Raw genomic sequence first — 19,067 nt, forward strand, 5'->3', positions numbered from 1 at the left:
TAGGATATTGGGACGTTAAAGTATGAGCATCATAATAAATCTATCCTAACAAATAGATAAATGAATCTAATAAGGTTTTACTACTACAAGGTTACCATGCCTCTCCGTAGAATGACAAGAACTACTCAAAGAATTGCAAGAGAGATATCACAACCTCGGGATGGTAGCACTCCCCATCTGATCAGTAGCACCCATCAGGAGGAGGGAGTCGTAGATCCTAATGGGAGTACTTCGAGAGCACGTCAAGAACCAGATATGACTCAATTAATGCAGACCCTAATTAGGATGGTACAAGCACTACAACAAATACAGCAGCAAATGCTTGAACAACAGCAGATACAACGAGATACACAACAACATCAACATCCACCACCACAACATGGAGAGCAACCAGTACAACGGAACAACATTTCAAAATTTAAAAAGCTTGCTCCTCCAGCTTTCAAGGGGACTACTGAACCTTTGGAGGCTGATAACTGGATAATGGAGATGGAGAAGGCCTTCGCTGTCCAAGAGTATCTTGATGAAGAAAAGATTCGATATGCAGCTTATTTACTACAAGGAGAAGCATACAACTGGTGTCAGCGACTACAATGCAAGTATGAACAAGACGGCGAAATACTTACCTGGGAAAGATTTCGGATTGCATTCTATGATCAGTATTTTCCTCGGAGTATAAGGATCCAGAAAGAGCAAGAGTTTATTTATTTGAAGCAAAAAGGTATGAGTGTGACTGAATATGAAGCAAAATTTACAGAGTTAGCAAAATTTGCTCCGAGATTAGTGGATGGTGAGTAAGAACGTGTTCACAAGTTTGAGATGGGACTGAGAACTGAGATTCGAAAACAAGTGGTTCCATATGAATTGACAACTTATGCAGATGTGGTAAACAAAGCACTGATAATTGAAAGAGAAGTCAATGAAGAACGTATGGAAAGAGAAAGAAAGTAAAGAAAGAGAGCAAAATCAAATAATACACAAGGGCAGAATAATAAAAACATCAAAAGATCAGCTAAGAGAGCAATAGATAATAAGACTCAACAGATTGATGGTGAGCAGTGCTCCAGATGTGGCAAAAATCATACAGACAAGGATTGCTATTGGAATACAGGTGCTTGCTTCAAATGTGGTCAGATGGATCATAAAATTGCTAGCTGCCCACCAAATACTGAAAATCAAGTTGGCCAAAGAACTTATGAAGGACAACATAAGGGAGGTGGACAGATTTCTAAAATCCAGAGAAGAGTTTATGCGCTTACTCAACAGAATGCACAGGCTTCCAATACAATGGTGACAGGTATGAAAAATTTTGAGGATGAAATTTTTTTTTAGGGTTGAAGAATGTCATAGCCCAAAACCCAAGCCCAGATTAACAGACCCAAGCCCATTCAAAAAAAAAAAATAGAGGAAAAAAATCGGGAAGAAGACTTCCGATAGGAGTCTTCTTCTCCGGCGAGACCCGGGCGAGATCGGAATCCTAGGACCTCTCGGAGTCCTAGGGTTCTCTATAAAGGGACCTTTCCCTTCATTAGGAGCCGATCATCGGCCCTCTTCCCCTCTCTTCCTCTCCGATTTTTTCGAATTAGAGCCGCGGACACCAGCCTTGCTCTCATCGTGACTGCTCACCGACGAGATCACCGGAGGTCGAGGTGAGTTCCCCTTCTCTTCCTCTCTTTCTTCCCCTTCCTCTCGTGCCTTTGTGCGCTGCTGCCGGCGACGGGAGTCACCGATTCTTGGTCGGAAAAGAGACTCCTATTTTGGCCTCTTTTCCTTGGATTTTTCGATGCCGGCGATCGCAATCGACCGCCGGCCATGCCTCTCCGTGACCGGGGGAGTGGCCCCTCTCTGCCGCCGGCCTCCACCGTGGCGGTCGCGACCTAAACGGCCCGGCAAAGGAGGGGACTGCCGTCCCCTGTTCCGGCCTGGAAGAAGCCCGAGAAGAAAACAAAAGAAAAAGAAGAAAAAGAAGAAAAAGAAAAGAAAAGAAAAAGAAGAAAAGAAGAAAAGAAAAGAAAAGAAAAGAAATGAAAAAGAAGAAAAAGAGAAAAAGAAAAGAAAAGAAAAGAAAAAAAGAAGAAAAAGAAGAAAAAAGAGAAAAAAAAAGAAAAGAAAAAAAATAAAATAATAATAATAATAATAAAAAATATATATATATACATATATATATATATGTATATAATAAATAAATAAATAAATAAAATGAGAGAGAGAGTTTCTTTCTTTTCTCTCTCTTCTTTCAGTCTGAACCCTTACTTTCTCTCTCTAAAATTGAACTTTCTCTCTCTAAAATTTTTTTTATCTAGATTGTTTCTCTCTCTTGATGGATTTCTCTCTCTCTAAAGTTATTCCTCTAGGATTAGCATAGTGTAAGGCTTCGTTTGATGATTTTGATCGAGTTTAGGGAAGAGTCTGATTTTAAGTGAGGTTTTGATTTGGGACTTGTTTAGATTTAATTTTGAATTAAAATTAATGTAAAAATATAATTTTGGATAATAGGCACGGAAGAATCTCCTAGAAGTTAGTCGATCTGTTCATTCAGTGCTCTGTAAAAGGTAAGTAATGAATCATCTTCTCGAGATATTCCATATTTATTCTGAAAATAAATAATTATTCTCTAAAATTATGCATGATTTATGAAATTATATTTTGAAAGAAAAGTGCTTTTGAAATATTATGGTATATCGATTATGAACACGTTCAGTGAAAAATTATGGTATATTATGATACAAAGTGTATTGACACAGATCGGATTTATGCTCTCAGCCTAACTATATTTCAGTGGGCCCCGCCAATGAAGATTATACGTTAGTACTCGTCAGTGGACCTTGCCAGTGGAGGTTGTGCGCTGGTGTTTGTGAACTCTGTTAGTGGAGGTTGTGCGCTGGTGTTTGTGGACCCTACCAGTGGGGGTTGTGCGCTGGTATTCTGTGGATCCCATCAATGGGGGTTAAACGTTGGTCATAGTCGAGGCTGTTGAGTTACGAGTGTTTTTGAATCGAATCGGATTTATGATTATATTATATGTGAATATTTGAAAATATTGGATTTGCATTAAATCAGCAATAAATATATTTTTATATTTATTTACAGCATTATTCTTGAAAATTATAAAATATCTAGTTGAGATATTTGTTACTTATTGGGCTGTCTAGCTCATTACCTTTCTTTCTATTTTTCAGATTCAGATAATTAATTTCGAGCGTGGGAAGAAATATTGGGACAGAGCTTTTAGAGGCGAGATTTAGCATTGTCAACTTCATTGAACTTAGACCTATTGTTTTATTGTTAGTAAAATTTTATTGGATGTAAGATATTTGATTTAATTACTTGAATTAAGGTTGAATAATAATTATTTGAATTTATTCTGCTGTGATGCATTGATATCGTGATGAAATGCCTTGCATGCTTATGGAGAGAGTTCTTCATAAGTATGCGGCGGTTGCCATGATCCTCGATTCACAATCTCGGGTCGGAGGTGTGACAATTAATATGGTATCAGAGCATAAGTGGATAAATTATGACACATAGAATTTGACATAGTATGAGTGTAGGTGGGTAAACATTAGGAATATTGGGACGTTAAAGTTTGAGCATCATAATAAATCTATCCTAACAAATAGATAAATGAATCTAATAAGGTTTTACTACTACAAGGTTACCATGCCTCCCCGTAGAATGACAAGAACTACTCAAGGAATTGCAAGAGAGACATCGCAACCTCGGGATGGTAGCACTCCCCATCTGATCAGTGGCACCCCTCAAGAGGAGGGAGTTGTAGATCCTAATGGGAGTACTTCGAGAGCACGTCAAGAACCAGATATGGCTCAGTTAATGCAGACCCTAATCAGGATGGTACAAGCACAACAATAAATACAGCAGCAAATACTTGAACAACAGCAGATACAACGAGATACACAATAACATCAGCATCCACCACCACAACATGGAGAGCAACCAGTACAACGGAACAACATTTCAGAATTTAAAAAGCTTGCTCCTCCAGCTTTCAAGGGGACTACTGAACCTTTGGAGGCTGATAACTGGATAATGGAGATGGAGAAGGCCTTCGCTGTCCAAGAGTGTCTTGATGAAGAAAAGATTCGATATGCAGCTTATTTACTACAAGGAGAAGCATACAACTGGTGTCAGCGACTACAGCGCAAGTATGAACAAGACGGCGAAATACTTATCTGAAAAAGATTTCGGATTGCATTCTATGATCAGTATTTTTCTCAGAGTATAAGGATCCAGAAAGAGCAAGAGTTTATTTATTTGAAGCAAAAGGGTATGAGTGTGACTGAATATGAAGCAAAATTTACAGAGTTAGCAAAATTTGCTCCGAGATTAGTGGATGGTGAGCAAGAACGTGTTCATAAGTTTGAGATGGGACTGAGAACTGAGATTCAAAAATAAGTGGTTCCATATGAATTGACAACTTATGCAGATGTGGTAAACAAAGCACTGATAATTGAAAGAGAAGTCAATGAAGAACACATGGAAAGAGAAAGAAAGCAAAGAAAGAGAGCAAAATCAAATAATACACAAGGGCAGAATAATAAAAATATCAAAAGATCAGTTAAGGGAGCAATAGATAATAAGACTCAACAGATTGATGGTGAGCAGTACTCCAGATGTGGCAAAAATCATGCAGACAAGGATTGCTATTGGAATACAGGTGCTTGCTTCAAATGTGGTCAGATGGATCATAAAATTGCTAGCTTCCCGCTAAATACTGAAAATCAAGTTGGCCAAAGAACTTATGAAGGACAACATAAGGAGGGTGGACAGATTTCTAAAACCTAGGGAAGAGTTTATGCGCTTACTCAACAGAATGCACAGGCTTCCAATACAATGGTGACAGGTATGAAAAATTTCAATGATGAAATTTCTTTTTAGGGGTGAAGAATGTCATAGCCCAAAAGCCAAGCCCAGATTAACAGACCCAAGCCCATTCAAAAAAAAAAAATAAAATAGAGGAAAAAAATCAGGAAGAAGACTCCCGATAGGAGTCTTCTTCTCTGGCGAGACCTGGGTGAGATCGGAATCCTAGGACCTCTCGGAGTCCTAGGGTTCTCTATAAAAGGACCTTTCCCTTCCTTAGGAGCCGATCATCGGCCCTCTTCCCCTCTCTTCCTCTCCGATTTTCTCGAATTAGAGCCGCGGACACCCACCATGCTCTCATCATGACAGCTCATCGACGAAGTCACCGGAGGTCGAGGTGAGTTCCCCTTCTCTTCCTCTCTTCCTTCCCCTTCCTCCCGCGCCTTTGTGCGCAGCTGCCGGCGATGGGAGTCATCGATTCTTGGTTGGAAAAGAGACCCCTGTTTTGGCCTCTTTTCCTTGGATTTTTCGACGTCGGCGATCGCAATCGACCGCCGGCCATGCCTCTCTGTGACCGGGGGAGTGGCCCTTGATAGGTGTATAAATTTATCTATAAAAGTATTAATTTATGCATCAAATTATCTTTATTCTTTTACAATTGATATTTTTTCGTATATTTTACAGAAAAGAGCTGCACCAATATGAAGAGCCCGATCTACCGGCTTAGAGGGATCAAACGAGACTAAAAATGGAGTTAAAATGGATTTAAATTCAAAGTCGAAAGATAATCCGATCTAATACGCAAGTTGGTGGTCCACCATGGACCATTTTTTCCATAAGAAAGTTATAAGCCATGAAATGCTACAGTAATTTTCACATGGCTCAGGCTTTGGCGGGATGTGTGGGATTCAAATCAAAATAGGACATCTGTGGGGTTTGTGAAACAAATAGTTTGGATTCAAATGGACAGGAGGAGACGTTGGGTGAGCTTTGGCACGCGAGCGGGAGATAGAACTTGGACTTGCATGTACACAGAAGCTAATCTTGATGGCGCGAGAATACAGAGGAAATTCAAATTTAGCAACAAGAGGCGGCGTACACGGATTTTTTAGATTTGACTTCGTTTGGGTCGCTAACTGCAACGAAGAGAGAGATTTTTGAAATTTTAAAATAAAGCAACCACTTCTATATTTTCTATTTAACCAACTGCCTATCCATCCATCCATACTTTCCAAATTAAATTCTAACCATTCATCTATCTTCTCTTTTTTAGTCTCACATCGGAAAAATATAAAATCCTCCTCCCTGCCTACATCTATAAATAAAGCCTAATGCCTCCATTCATAGTATCTCTCTCCACTTTATAATTCTTGTAGGGGGTCTGTGTGACAGGCAGACATATCCACTTTTAAAATTTTTTAGCCACCTTGTTCCCACTTTCTTTCACCCTTCCAACACACGAGAAGGAGAGTCAGCCAGGGGAAGGTTGATCCCAAGCCAAGAGAAGGAGAGAAGTCTGATTCTGTAAGAGATTTTATTTTCTGTTCAAACTCCAAGCCTTGTTAATGGCTTAGGAGTTGAAAATTTTTGTATTAGAATTTTTTTTAGAAATAAATTAGTTATTTTCTTTCTATTTAATTTTTATAATTTTAATTTCTGCAATAGGATAGTTTAAATTTCTGCATCTTTTAATTCTGTAATTTTTAATTTCTACAAGTTCAATTCCAGTAAGTAGAATTAGTCGTTATTTTATTTTTGACTTCAAATCAACTATGTCTGGCTAAGTAATCCCTCTGGGGTTTGCGATGAAGCTAGATCATGAATAGAAGTCTACTCTATTAAATTTCTCTTTTCGAGCTTTTAAATTTTTAGAATCCTTCTCTCTTCATCTCTCTCATCAAGAGACTTGATGGGCTATCGTTGGGTCAGAATTCCTTCATAATCCATGCTTGATTTGGTGTAAGAGGGGATGATTGATAGAAGGATCACAATTTTCTAAATCATTTCTTCCCTTTCCATGTGAAAATTTTGATGGGTTATAGTTGGGTCAGAATCCCTTCATAGCCTATACTTGGATAATACAAGAGAAGTAAAGAAAGGAAGGGTCTCTTAATTAGGGCGAGAACAAAATGTTTGATGGATCATAGTTGAGTTAAATCTCTTCATGACCCATGCTTGTTCATATTTTACACCTTGATCAAGGGACATTATAAGAGAAATCATAGGAAGGCTCTTTAATTCATTGGTCTAGTGGATTCAAGAGCCCTAGATCTTCTTGATAATTTACCTTTATAATTAATTAGTTTATTGCTTTGGTAGTTCATAATTCAACAAACAATCTCTTCCCTTTTTCTCTAAAGCTCGCCTGAGCAAGCATTTAAATACAATTCAAAATCCAATTCCTCGTGGGATCGACTCGTACTCATCGGACGTGCTACATTGCGCACCATGCGCTTGCAGTAAATTTAAGACATATCAAGTTTTTGGCACCGTTGCCGGGGATTTGGCGTATTTAAATTGTATTTCTGATTCTTGTTCTTCGTACTTTTAGTTTTAGTTCTAGTAATTTCTTTCTATCTTTTGAGTTTAATCAAAATTTATCCTGACATAAGGTTGCCCTGACGTACTGGAAGTTACGTTGTATGGTTGTCCTAGGACATATTTTGATAAAAAAAAATTATTATCTTTAATTCTTAGACTTTTCTTTTAAGTGCTATTTATTTGTTTAGTTAATTTTTTACTTTTAGATCAGAATTATCTCATTATATTTAGATTGCATAAGTTTCATTTTCTTATTAACTGATTTAATTTTTTTTTTCATAACTCACTAATTCAAAAAAAAAAAAAATTACATTTACTTTAGTTCTGTAATTAGATTAACATAAAAAAAAATACTAATCGCATAAAATTTAATTAATATAAAGAAATAACTAAACTTTAAAAATCTTTCACCTTATTTGGTCACCTTGCTTTCTTTGCATTGCATTTTCATAATATATCCTAAGGGCATCAACCATTAATCAGATAAGGTGGGAATTTGATCACCCTTCCTTAGCCCACAAATCACCTCCTTGCATCTACATAACCTAATCCTTAAATAAAATTAACTAGACGCCAGCCTTAGGGACATTCAAGCTCATTAGGACAAGAAAACCTAAGAGTTGGACCGGGTTCAAGTGGGTTAGCCTGTCAGTGTCTAGGAAAGTGGTTCAGAAACTACGTTCCGAAGAAAGGTGGTTATCTAATTAGGTCCATTGTGAAAGCACGGGGAACCTCCCACCAATCTTATACTTACCTGGCTGATTCGGTTAGCCGATTTCGAACTTGGAGTGCTCGAAGGCGACCTTGACAGTTAGGAGCTGTCTAGAATTAAGAAAATCTTAGTCAGTACTCTTTTTCTTTTCTTTTCTCTTCTTTTGATTGAAAACTTGATTGAAAAAAAAATTAAAATAAAAAAAATAGAAAAAAAGTACTTTCTTCACTTTCTTCATGGAAAAGGGTGTCGGGTCGACTAGTAAGAATTAATTGGATTCCTGTTTCAAACCCAACCACTTCTACAATAGGAGAACCCAATCAACCCCAAACCCTTAAGGATTTATGTTATCCAGTCGGTTCCGTCCAACCTTCTTGCATCAGGTTGCCCCAACCCACTGCAAACAACTTTAAAATTAAACCTCAAATCATTAATATGCTTCCAAAATTCACGGGAATAGAGGATGCATACATATTCATTAGAGAGTTTGAAGAGGTTTGTGCAACCATGAGGCTGCAACAACTGTCAGAGGACGAGGTTAAACTAAGACTGATCAATTTTACCCTTAAGGACAATGCTAAAAAGTGGCTCTATAGTCTTCCAAACCAATCTGTCACAACTTGGGAGGGTTTTGTAAGAGTGTTCCTAAATAAGTTCTTCCTCCATCATAAAACAGCTAGGATTAGGAATGAGATAAACTAATTTTACCAACTAGCTGGGGAATCATTCTGGAAATACTTCGATCGCTTTAAGAACCTCTTGACCCAGTGCCCACACCATGGAATAGAAATCTGGAGGCTATGCCAGATAATTTATGAAGGGCTAGATTCAAATTCTAGAACTATGCTAGAGTCCATGTGCCAAGGTCAATTCATGTACAAAGAACCCACTAAAGCTTGGCAATTTCTAGAAGACCTAGCTGAGAAAAATTTACAATGGGAAACAACTAGGAAACCTGAGAAACCAACACCTTCAAGAGGAATGCATCAAATTCAAACTTCTCTAGCTGCAGAGGCCAAAATAGCAACATTAACACGTAGGTTAGAGGCCTTAGAGCTACAAAGACCAGCCAGTGTGAACCAAGTTTCTGCACCCATATGCAATGCATGTAGTGCACCCGATCATGTCCTTGAGGAATGTCCCTTCCTGATGAATCCAATAGAAAATAGATGTGCACAGGTAAATGCCACATACCAGAAACCAGTGAATAATCTCTATGCACCCACGTATAACCCAGGTTGGAGGAATCATCCAAACTTTTTTTGGTCACAAAACTCAAATGTAGATGGTCCTAGCTACAACCAGCAAAATCCAAGGCCTAACCCTGTGATAAACAATCCACCAGGCTTTAATAATAATGAAAAGAAACTTAATTCTCTAGAGAAAAGTTTAGAAGTCCTGGCCAAATCTAATACTGACACCAATGCCACACTGAGCAATTTCATGCAAACCATGGGTCAACTCATAAACACTAACTCCCAAGCCATTGCCCGTTTGGAAATACAAGTAGGTCAGCTAGCTTCTGCTATGAGTGAGCGAGAACGAGGTAAGCTACCAAGCCAACCTGAACCTAACCCAAGAAATCAAAATGGTCCACGACCCCAACAAGGGAACCAAGTCAGTCATGTGAATGCTATTCACACCTTAAGATCTGGGAAACAAGTGGACAATAAGGTAGGTACATCTGATGATAGAGAAAATTTAATTGAGTCACCTTATGAAAAATCTACCTTACAAACTCAAGCTCCTGAAATTGATAGTACACCAAGCCCAAAATCCAAAATTCCTACAGCTCCTTTTCCAAATCGACTAAGACCCAATAAAAAATCGGAACATTTGGATAAAATTTTAGAAGTGTTTAAGCAAGTCCAAGTAAATATCTCTCTTTTAGACATGATTAAACAAGTTCCAACCTATGCTAAATTTCTAAAAGACCTTTGTACCAAGAAAAGAGCCATCAATGTACCTAAGAGAGCATTTTTGGCAGCAAGTATGAGCTCATACTTATCTAGTCATGTGCCAATAAAATATAAGGATCCAGGATCCCCAATAATTTCATGTGATATTAGAGAAACCCATATTGAGAAGGCCTTGCTGGATTTAGGAGCTAGTGTAAATATTCTTCCATTTTCAGTTTATAAGCAATTAGGATTGGGAAAACTTCTACCACAAAAATTACATTACAATTAGCAGATAGATCTCTTAAGATCCCTAAAGGAATGGTAGAAGATGTTTTAATCAAGATTGATAATTTTATCTTCCCTATAGATTTTATCATTTTAGAGACCGAACCAGTTGCAAACCCCAAGGGTCATATCCTAGTTATTTTAGGAAGACCATTCTTAGCTACTGCAAATGCTGAAATTAACTGTCGGAATGGACTTATGAAGCTATCTTTTGGAAATATGACAATTGAGCTAAATATATTCAACCTAGAACAAGAATCCTCCCAGCATGCTGATGTAAATATAATTCACGAGAAAATTTATGAATCCATTGACATTAGCGATGAAGAAGTCGATTTTGAGTCTAGTTTCTGGCCAATCAATGAATCTGAAGAAATCAATAAAATTCTTATAGATAATAGGAATAGCCAGAGATAAGAGCCTTCCATTGAACCAATCACAAAAATAATTAGTCTATCATCCAAACCATCAATAGAGAAGGCAACCAAATTAGAATTAAAATCCCTCCCCAAACACCTTAAATATGCATATTTAGGTCTAGAAGAAACCTTGCCTGTAATTATCACATCTGACCTAAATTCTAAACAAGAAGAGGAGTTGCTAGAAATTCTGAAAAAGAATCATGAAGCAATAGGCTGGACCATGGCTGATATTAAAGGAATAAGCCCTTCCATAGTTCAACACAGGATTCACTTAAAGGAAGAAGCCAAACCAACTAGAGATGCTCAGAGAAGACTTAACCCAGCCATGAAGGATGTAGTCAAAAAAAAAATTCTAAAGTTACTTGATAATGGAATCATCTACCCCATCTCTGATAGCTCGTGGGTAAATCCTGTACAAATGGTACCTAAAAAGTCTGGGATAACAGTGGTCCAGAATGAAGTAAATGAACTTATTCCAACTAGGACACAAACGGGGTGGAGGGTCTGTATAGACTATAGAAAATTGAATGCTGCAACAAGAAAAGATCACTTTTCATTGCCGTTTATTGATCAAATGGTAGAAAAATTAGCCGGACAAGAGTTCTACTATTTTCTCGATGGATATTCCGGCTATAATCAAATCCCTATAGCTCCCGAAGATCAGGAAAAGACTACATTCACTTATCCATTTGGAACCTTTGCTTATAGGCGTATGCCCTTTGGATTATGTAATGCACCGGCAACATTTCAGAGATGCATGATCAGTATTTTTTCGAATATGGTTGAACGATTTCTGAAAATTTTTATGGATGACTTTTCTGTCTTTGGTCCGACTTTCTCCGAATACTTAGATCATCTGAGATTAGTTCTAGAAAGATGTAAGGAGAAGCACTTAGTTCTTAACTGAAAAAAGTGCCAATTCATGGTTAGAGAAGGGATAGTTCTTGGCCATGTAGTTTCGAAAAAAGGAATTGAAGTGGACAAGGCCAAAGTAGATCTTATTGCAAGTCTTCCATCACCCAAATCTGTCAAAGAAATCCGTTCATTTCTAGGACATGCTGGATTTTATAGAAGATTCATTGTCAATTTTAGCAAAGTGGCTCGCCCATTAACTAATCTCTTAGCAAAAGAAATCAAATTTGAGTTCACTCATGAATGCCTAGAGTCTTTTGAATTTCTTAAAAAGGCACTCATTTCAGCTCCTATCATTCACCCTCCTGTCTGGTCTGAACCTTTTGAACTAATGTGTGATGTGTCTGATCATACTGTGGGTGCAGTTTTAGGTCAAAGAATTAATAAGCTTCCTAGAGTTATTTACTATGCGAGCAAAACCTTGAATGATGCGCAGCTTAATTACACTACCACTGAAAAGGAGTTTCTGGCCGTTGTCTTTGCCCTAAAAAAATTTAGGTCTTATTTGGTTGGGTCTCACACCATTGTCTATACTGATCACTCAGCCATTAGACATCTCCTAGCAAAGAAAGACGCCAAGGCACGCTTGATACGATGGATCTTACTCCTTCAAGAATTTGACTTAGAAATCAGAGACAAAAAAGGTACGAAAAATGCAGTAGCAGATCACTTATCCCGAATCATAGTCGCACCATCTAGTGAATCACTTATCAATGAATTTTTTCCTGATGAACAGCTCATGTCTGTGTCCACTGAACCATGGTATGCCGATATTGTCAACTATTTAGCCGTTGGTAAAGTTCCTTCTCATTGGACTACTCAAGACAGACACAAATTCTTTGCCCAAGTGAAGTATTTCATTTGGGATGATCCATACCTCTTTAAACAGTATCCTGATCAAATAATTAGAAGGTGTATCCCAGACAATGAGGTTAGAAGTATTTTATCATTTTGTCATGACCAAGCATGTGGTGGTCACTTTGCGTCCAAGAAAACAGCTACTAAAGTCCTTCAATGTGGATTTTATTGGCCCAATCTATTTAAGGATGCATACGAGTACTGTAGAAGTTGTGCTCGATGCCAACAAATGGGATGAATCACCAAGAGAAATATGATGCCTCTCAATCCAATTTTGGTGGTTGAAATTTTTGATGTGTGGGGGATCGATTTTATGGGCCCATTTCCAAACTCCTTTGGAAATGAATACATTTTAGTAGCTGTCGACTATGTCTCGAAGTGGGTAGAAGCTTTTCCCTGTAAATCTACTGATAGCAAAGTGGTTATAAAATTTTTAAAAAAAAATATTCTGTCCCGCTTCGGCATTCTTAAAGCAATTATTAGTGATCGGGGGACACATTTTTGTAACCGACCCTTTGCCACATTAATGAAAAAATATAATGTCACTCACAAGTTGGCCACACCTTATCACCCTCAGACTAGTGGATAAGTAGAAGTGTCCAACAAATAGATCAAACAAATCTTGAAGAAAACTGTTAATACCAATAGAAAGGATTGGTCCTTGAAATTAGTTGATGCACTATGGGCATATCGAACCGCCTTCAAGACCAATTTAGGAATGTCTCCCTATAGGATTGTGTTTCGAAAACCTTGTCACTTGCCTGTTGAGCTAGAGCATAAAGCCATGTGAGCTATTAAAAATTTAAATATGGATTTGGATGTAGCTGGAAACCATAGAAAGCTTCAAATTAATGAATTAGAAGAACTTAGAAATGAAGCTTACGAGAATGCTAAGGTGTACAAGGAGCGAACCAAAGTATTTCATGATCAGGCAATTATGAGAAAATTATTTACTCCTGGACAAAAAGTTCTTTTGTATAATTCTAGATTACACTTATTTCCTGGAAAGCTTAGATCTAGATGGACAGGACCTTTCTTAGTTAAAGAAGTCTTCCCATATGGAGCTATAAAAATTGAAAATCCAAGTAATGGTGCTGTGTTTAAAGTTAATGGTCAAAGATTGAAACCATTCTTGGAACTACCCAAAGAATCTATTGACGAAGCCATGGTTCTCTGTGAGCCAATTTATCATGATTAAATTACTTGAAATATTTTGTTTGGCTGAAGACATTAAACTTAGCACTTCTGGGAGGCAACCCAAAATTTTTTTCAACTAATATCTTTTCTATTGAATAAATAGAGATATCAGTCTTCAAGCTTCGGACTTTCAGACTGACATCGCACCAGATCACCTTCAACAAAGAACACATAATCAGGTGACATCTTACTTTTTCTTACATTCAGTATGTTTCTTCCTTCATTAGAAATAATGATATTTAAGTTGGAGAATAAAAAAAAAAATCTTGAGCAAAATAGATTAAAAATATATATATATATATATATAATAATAAGAGTTATAAAGTATTTGCTAATGACTGTAACGAGTTAAGAAGTAGATTAGTGGGTAGACTTTTAGTAACTTACTTAGATCACCTAAAGGCTATTAGCACTTCTAATTACACATGCACACTGACAAGGCAAATAGGTGCTGATTGTGAGGCCGACTGAGGACTCAATTATCACTTAAATTTGGTAATTGATATACACTCCAATCAAAAAAAAAAAAAAAAATCGAGGAAAGAGCTACCTGCCTAAAATAAAAATACAGAGTATATGTGGATTGCCCTAAGCTTAGTAACCGGATCTCTGCACCTAAGTCAAGTGTGAAGGTTCGCGTCAAACAGTGAAGGGAAGGCCAGGATGCTCAGCAAAAAAAAAAAAAAAAAAGGCAGTGTGAAAGCTACCTTAAGTTTATTTGGAAGTGTATAGAAAATTAACCAAAATAAGATGATAAGAGAAGATACATTTATCCTTTACAAGCCAGCACTGAAATGCTAAGTTGGTCATCACAAACACAAGTGCTGTAGACCTTTCGATGTATTCTAAGGAAGTTTCTAATTATACTAACTACGAAATTTACTTTTAAAGCTCAATATTTAATTACTAATACTTGCTAAACTCTTTTACTTTCAATTCTAGATCTATTTTTGTCAAAGATGATCTTAAATTTAAAAAAAAATAAAATAATAATAATAATAATAATAAAAAATATTATATATTGCATTGCTAAGGGACTAGCAATAAATAAGTTGGGAGGTGTGATAGGTGTATAAATTTATCCATAGAAGTATTAATTTATGCATCAAATTATCTTTATTCTTTTAAAATTGATACTTTTTATATATTTTACAGAAAAGAGCTGTACCAACATAAAAAGCCCGATCTACCGGCTTAGAGGGATCAAACGAGACTAAAAATGGAGTTAAAATGGATTTAAATTCAAAGTCGAAAGATAATCCGATCTAATACGCAAGTTGGTGGTCCACCATGGACCATTTGGTCCATAAGAAAGTTATAAGCCGTGAAATGCTACAGTAATTTTCACATGGCTCAGGCTTTGGCGGGATGTATGGGATTCAAATCAAAATAGGACATATGTGGGGTTTGTGAAACAAACAGTTTGGATTCAAATGGACAGGAGGAGACGTTGGGTGAGCTTTGGCACGCGAGCGGGAGATAGAACTTGGACTTGCGTGTACACAGAAGCTAATCTTGATGGCGCGAGAATACAGAGGAAATTCAAATTCAGCAACAAGAGGCGGCGTACACGATTTTTTTAGATTTGACTTCGTTTGGGTCGCTAACTGCAACGAAGAGAGAGATTTTTGAAATTTTAAAATAAAGCAACCACTTCTATATTTTCTATTTAACCAACTGCCTATCCATCCATCCATACTTTCCAAATTAAATCCTAACCATTCATCTATCTTCTCTTTTTTAGTCCCACATCGAAAAAATATAAAATCCTCCTCCCTACCTACATCTATAAATAAAGCCTAATGCCTCCATTCATAGTATCTCTCTCCACTTCATAATTCTTGTAGAGGGTCTGTGTGACAGGCAGACATACCCACTTTTAAAATTTTTTAGCCATCTTGTTCCCACTTTCTTCCACCCTTCCAACACACGAGAAGGAGAGTTAGCCAGGGGAAGGTTGATCCCAAGCCAAGAGAAAGAGAGAAGTCTGATTCTGTAAGAAATTTTATTTTCTGTTCAAACTCCAAGCCTTGTTAATGGCTTAGGAGTTGAAAATTTTTGTATCAGAATTTTTTTTCAGAAATAAATTAGTTATTTTCTTTCTATTTAATTTTTACAATTTTAATTTCTACAATAGGATAGTTTAAATTTCTGCATCTTTTAATTCTGTAATTTTTAATTTTTGCAAGTTCAATTCCAGTAAGTAGAATTAGTCGTTATTTTATTTTTGACTTCAAATCAACTATGTCTGGCTAAGTAATCCCTCTGGGGTTTGCGATGAAGCTAGATCATGAATAGAAGTCTACTCTATTAAATTTCTCTTTTCGAGCTTTTAAATTTTTAGAATCCTTCTCTCTTCATCTCTCTCATCAAGAGACTTGATGGGCTATCGTTGGGTCAGAATCTCTTCATAATCCATGCTTGATTTGGTGTAAGAGGGGATGATTGATAGAAGGATCATAATTTTCTAAATCATTTCTTCCCTTTCCATGTGAAAATCTTGATGGGTTATAGTTGGGTCAGAATCCCTTCATAGCCTATACTTGGATAATACAAGAGAAGTGAAGAAAGGAAGGGTCTCTTAATTAGGGCGAGAACAAAATGTTTGATGGATCATAGTTGAGTTAAATCTCTTCATGACCCATGCTTGTTCATATTTTACACCTTGATCAAGGGACATTATAAGAGAAATCATAGGAAGGCTCTCTAATTCATTGGTCTAGTGGATTCAAGAGCCCTAGATCTTTTAGATAATTTACCTTTATAATTAATTAGTTTATTGCTTTGGTAGTTCATAATTCAACAAACAATCTCTTCCCTTTTTCTCTAAAGCTCGCCTGAGCAAGCATTTAAATACAATTCAAAATCCAATTCCTCGTGGGATCGACTCGTACTCATTGGACGTGCTACATTGCACACCGTGCGCTTGTGATAAATTTAAGACATATCAGCCCCCCTCTGCCGCCAGCCTCCACCATGGCGGCCGTGACCTAAATGGCCCGGCAAAGGAGGGGACTGCTGTCCCTTGTTCCGGCCTGGAAGAAGCTCGAGAAGAAAACAAAAGAAAAAGAAGAAAAAGAAGAAAAAGAAAAGAAAAGAAAAAGAAGAAAAGAAAAGAAAAGAAAAGAAAGGAAAAAGAAGAAAAAGAAAAAAAGAAAAGAAAAGAAAAAAAGAAGAAAAAGAAGAAAAAAAAGAAAAAAAGAGAAAAATAAATAAAATAATAATTGTTGGTGCAAAAATCCGCTTGCGCCGGAGAAGCTGGAGTCGAGGGAGTCGCGGTCGCCATTGGGACCTGCAAAAGAAGTCTCAACCGGAGGTGGGGTTGCTCCGGCAAGACCCTCCGATGCTCAAGTCAGTTCTCTGCCTCAACAAGAATGGAGTGCTCGAACGAAAAATTTAGCAGAGTTTCTAGGTAAAAATGAGAGCTTAGAGAGTAATGTATCTGGGGTCCCCCTTTTTATAGGCGGAGGGCGCAACAGACTGATAGCGACGTTCATAACCATCTGGTAGTGGACCGCCCACAGTCAGGAGAAATTTGTTGCGAAGAGTAGTGGAGTGGACCTGTGGCCATCACTGAAGCGCGCCACGTGGAGTCTGCCGCAGGGAGTGGAGCGGCGTCCGTTGTCGCGACTAGCCAGAGGATGGAAGAATCGCGCAGTATCCATTGCAGGAAGTGGAGCAGGATCGTGGGCATCATAGCGGTCTGCCAGGGAGTAATGGAGCCGTGCAAAATCCATCGCAGGAAGTGGAGCAGGATCGTGGCCGTTGCTGTGTCGCGCCAGGGAGTGCAGACCTGTCGGCTGAAGTTCGGCTGGAGTGTCTGGCGGAGAGGGGTGGTTAGTTATCCACTTAAGAGGAGCCCGGAGTCCGACTCCCGTAAGAGTCCGGACGAAGTCTTCCTTTAGCCGAAGTCGGGGATGAGGCCTGGCTCCCGTAGGGGTCCGGGCAGAGTTTTCCTGCAATCAAAGTCAGGGGCGAAGTCCGGCTCCCGTAGGAGTCCGGACGGAGCTTACAAGCGGTTGAAGTTGGTGACAGAGCCCGACTCTCGTAGGAGTCCGGGCGGCGCTTACCAGAAGTTGGAGTTGGTGACGGAGCCCGGCCCCCGTAGGAGTCCGGGCGGAGTCTTCCTTGCAGCCGGAGTTGGAGACGACCTCGGTTCCCGTAGGAGTCCAGGCGGAGCCTTCCTTGCCGTTGGAGTTGGTGATGGAGCCCGGCTCCCGTAGGAGTCCGGGCGGAGTCTGCTTGCAGTTGAAGCTGGCGATGGAGCTCGGCTCCCGTAGGAGTCCGGGCGGAGTCTTCCTTGCAGCCAGAGTTGGTGACGGAGCCCGGCTCCAGTAGGAGTCCGGGCGGAGTCTGCTTGCGGTCAGAGTTGTGGGCGGAGTCCGGCTCCCGTAGGAGTCCGGACGAGGTCTGTCTGCATCCGGAGTCGGGGACGAGGTCCGGCTCCCGTAGGGGTCCGGGAGGAGTTTTCCTGCAATCAAAGTCAGGGGCGAAGTCCAGCTCCCGTAGTAGTCCGGGCGGAGTCTGTCTGCATCCGGAGTCAGAGACGAGGCCCGGCTCCCGTAGGGGCCCGGATGGAGTTCTCCTGCAATCAAAGTCAAGGGCGAAGTCCAGCTCCCGTAGGAGTCCAGATGGAGCTTACCAGCGGTTGAAGTTGGTGACAGAGCCCGGCTCCCATAGGAGTCCGGGCGGTGCTTACCAGAAGTTGGAGTTGTGGACGGAGCCCGACTCCCATAGGAGTCCGGGCGGAGTCCGCTTGCAGTCGGAGTTGTGGGCGGAGTCTGGCTCCCGTAGGAGTCCGGACGAGGTCTGTCTGCATCCGAAGTCGGGGACGAGGCCCGGCTCACGTAGGGGTCTGGGCGGAGTTTTCTTGCAATCAAAGTCAGGGGTGAAGTTCGGCTCCCGTAGGAGTCCGGACGGAGCTTACCAACGGTTGAAGTTGGTGACAGAGCCCGGCTCCCGTAGGAGTTCGGGCGGAGTCTTCCTTGCAGCCGGAGTTGGAGGCGAGCCCGGCTTCCGTAGGAGTCCGGGCGGAGTCTGCTTTGCCGTTGGAGTTGGTGACGGAGCCCGACCCCCGTAGGAGTCTGGGCGGAGTCCGCTTGCAGTCGGAGTTGTGGGCAGAGTCCGGCTCCCGTAGGAGTCCGGACGAGGTCTGTCTGCATCCGGAGTCGGGGACGACGCCCGACTCCCGTAGGGGTCCGGGCGGAGTTTTCCTGCAATCAAAGTCAGGGGCGAAGTCCGGGTCCCGTAGGAGTCCAGACGGAGCTTACCAACTGTTGAAGTTGGTGATAGAGCCCGGCTCCCGTAGGAGTCCGGGCGGAGTCTTCCTTGCAGCCGGAGTTGGAGGCGAGCCCGGCTCCCGTAGGAGTCCGGGCGGAGTCTGCTTTGCCGTTGGAGTTGGTGACGGAGCCCAGCTCC

This window comes from Elaeis guineensis, chromosome 6 (assembly GCF_000442705.2).
Source record: "Elaeis guineensis isolate ETL-2024a chromosome 6, EG11, whole genome shotgun sequence".
In the NCBI taxonomy this organism is placed as follows: domain Eukaryota; kingdom Viridiplantae; phylum Streptophyta; class Magnoliopsida; order Arecales; family Arecaceae; genus Elaeis; species Elaeis guineensis.